Source organism: Tupaia chinensis, unplaced genomic scaffold, assembly GCF_000334495.1.
Source record: "Tupaia chinensis unplaced genomic scaffold, TupChi_1.0 Scaffold143757_1, whole genome shotgun sequence".
Lineage (NCBI taxonomy): Eukaryota > Metazoa > Chordata > Mammalia > Scandentia > Tupaiidae > Tupaia > Tupaia belangeri.
Genome location: NW_006203606.1, coordinates 170647 through 174057, shown reverse-complemented (window position 1 = coordinate 174057; position 3411 = coordinate 170647). Strand labels below are relative to the sequence as shown.

The window sequence follows — 3411 nt, the reverse complement described above, 5'->3', positions numbered from 1 at the left end:
TCCCTACATCGAACAACTTAGCTAGCAGCAGAGTCAAAATGGACCTTCATTTCTTTTTCGGGGGAGAGGTTTTTGCTATAGGGCATGTGAGCTCGCCAGAGAGACAGAAAGCAGGAAATCACCAGGGGAGCTTGCCACGCCTCAGTCTCTTCTCCTCCATTCTCCTCTTGGGATCTTGGACACATACGCACATATGCCCAGCATGAGTTTAAGTCACCAGGTCCAGGACTTGAACCGAGGTCGACTACATGGGAGTTTAGTGACAGCCATTATGCCAACTGCTGGTCCCCAAAATGGACCTTCATTTCTTGACTGTTATTTTTTTCCTATGCTGGACTTTATTTCAAAATAATAACATCTAGGGTCAGCAGATAGTGTTGTAGTTATATAGCTGGACTCCCACATGCTTGACTGCAGTTCACGTCCCGGACCCAGTGGCTTGAAACTAACACTGTGTGCATGCCCAAAATTCTGGGAGCTGAATGGAGGAGAAGGGGTTGTGGCATGGCCATCTCCCTGGAGGGTGATTTCTCACTTTCCTTCTCACTGTCTCTGTCTGTCTCTCTTTCTGGGGAGCACATGCGCCTCAAGGCAAAAACCTCTACAAAAAAGAAAAAAATCTAATTTAAGATATAAATAAAAGACTCCAAGTAGTTGTATTATATCCTATGAATCTTTTTCTTCTTTCTCTCTCTTTTTTTTTTAATCAAAAGACCTCTTTATTGCTTACATTAAAATATCAGGAGAATGTAGATGGCACTTTAAATTGAAACATAGAATTGACATTGTCTTAAAAAGCTAAAACCTGTCATAAAAAAACACTATGATACAGTGCTTCAGATTAAATAAGGTTTGTGTGCATAAAAGGGCAAAAATAGTTTTATTCAAAATATACAGTAATGTTATCAGCCACCAGTAAAACAGGTTTTCATTAAGAGAAATCACACAGTTATTGACCTCTTGTTTAGCTGTTTCGATTCACACAAAGCAATTTAGTAAAAGTAATTTCTTTCTTTCTTCCTTTCCTTCTCTTTCTTTCTTTCTTTTTGAGAGATTTTTGCTGTAGGACATGTGCGCTCGCTGGAGACACAGAGACAAAGAGACAGAAAGCAAGAAATCACCCCCCCATGTGGGGTGGCCACACCTCAATCCCTTCTCCTCCATTCTCCTCTTGGGATTTTGGGCACGCATATGCACATGTGCCTGTTTTGAGCTGCTGGATCTGGGGCTTGAACTGTGATCGACTAGATGGGAGTCCAGCGACATAGTCATTACACCATCTGCTGGTCCGAGTGAAAGTAAATTTTAAAACAGCAATGAATTGCATACTTTATTTGGGAAAAAATTTTCCAAACAACACTTAAAAATAAGTATTCTGATGATTTGAAGTTGATAATGAGTCTTCTACTACATTGTATATGCAGAAATTGTTTCTCCAATTTGTGTTTGCTATTTTGATTTGATTTGATTCGATTTAGTTTGCTATAGGGCACGTACGCTCACCGCAGGTACAGGGATGTGGATTGAGAAATTACTCTCAAGGGGAATGGCCATGCTACAATCCCTTTTCCTCTTGGGACTTTGGGCCCACATGTACATATGCCTGGCCTGGCTTGGGACTTGAACCATGGAGTAGGCCATGTGAGAGCCAGCACCTTAACCTCCACACCGCCTACAGACCTGCTGTTTAAATTTTTTATATACAGGACCATATTCCACACTTTTAAATAGTTTCATTTTCATGCTCATTGTTGTAGGTGCTAAATTGTGATTTTTCACATTTATAATTATTTAATGTGTGCAAACAGAATATTGAGGTAGATGATCAGGTTTATTCACAAATAATTTTGAATGTTATTTCTGTAAATAATTTCTCACTAACTTCAAAAAGAACATTTACCCTCACAATGCCATGTAACAGCTGGCACATATAGAATAGAAAAAGAATTTATGTATTCTTAAATATTCATGGATGAGAAGGGAGTGAAAGGAGACAAATATTAGTACCAGTATAACAAAAAGCAGTAATCCAGAGAGGAAGTACATAAAGTAATATCTTCATTCCACTTTTTTGTCTGCCTTTGTTTTTATGAAGAATTCTGGTTTAGGGACCAGCACAGGTGGCATGGTGGTTAAGGCGCTGGGTATTTCCACATGGCTGACCACAGTTCGAGGCCTCGACCTGGTGACTTGCTCTCTCACCTTCTCTCTCTCTCTCTCTCTGTATCTATCTAGTCAAAAATGAATGAATAAGTAAAGTTAAATAAATCATTTTAAAAAAAAAAAGAATTCTGGTTTATAGAGACATTGATAGGCCAAGAGCTGAGGAAGAACTCTGTATGTTATGTTTAAGGCTGAAAAAAAGGACTTTTGCTTCTTCAAGGACTATGTACACATAAGAAGTTCTAGGGTGAAGAGAAGCACCAGTGTGAGAAAACTGAGCCTGAGGTTGTCCTCAGGCATCCAGGAACTTTCAGGAACGACTAAGCCATAAAGGACAATGACAAAGTAAGGGACAGAATACAACATAGATGGCAACACATGCATTTCGGAATAAGCCGCAGGATCCTTTAGGTAGGGCTCTTGAAATTGCATGTATAATTTGCAGAGCTCAGCTGGACAATCCAAAACAATCACCCTTCTGAACAGACAAAATCCCATTGCCAGGAGGCCACACACAGCCAACATTAAATCAAATGGCTTTCACAGCAGGTCCTTTGCTGAGGCTTCTTGAACAACCTTTGAGGGATAATTCTAAATGTCTGATGACTGTTCATAGATTCTGAAGCCAGCCCAGACAGGAAGACAAGTATATGATATGCTTAAGAAAAAGGCAGAGCAAATTCATGTTCTATACTTCCCTACAATGTTTCCTGGTACAAAAACAACACTCATTATAATCGATCCAACCCAATACAGGCCTTCTCTTCATGCTGTTCTGTAAGTCTTTGCCCACGCTATGGCCGCCATTCACAAGGTTCAACAGTGTAACTATATATAATGAGCAGACAGTAGCAGATCATGTGCCCGTATGCATTGTTCATACACGGCTCGCCCTCTCTCAGGTAGTGTGTCATGAACCTGTCAGTGATTCCATCTTGTTCCAACCCTATGATGAGGTTCACCAGGCTGGTAAATCCAAACACTGCATACACATAGAACAGTGGGTCCTGGAGAGGTTTTCTTTTGACAAGGACACAAACAACAGGGCTACCAGCAGCAGGATAAGGGCAGCAACCCCTACAGTTGTCCAGGAATCGTGCTGGACCGCCAGGGGGTTGAAGATGTAGTGACTGGGATGGCTAAGAGGGACAGCGTGGAGAGCCCTGTGGCTGCAGAGGTACTCATCACCACCGGCATGCGATTCGCCCTTCACTACATCCCACCCGGGCACCCTGCCCCGCTTCAACA

General features: G+C 41.5%; 1 protein-coding gene and 1 pseudogene across 1 annotated transcript in view; one reads left to right on the top strand and one right to left on the bottom strand.

The window, feature by feature from the left end:
- ITGAV (integrin subunit alpha V) overlaps positions 1-3411 on the top strand; it is a gene marked incomplete at its 5' end in the record, with an annotated part of 108538 nt that overhangs the window by 81656 nt on the left and 23471 nt on the right.
- LOC102502652 (transmembrane 6 superfamily member 1-like) lies at positions 2334-3385 on the bottom strand (annotated as a pseudogene).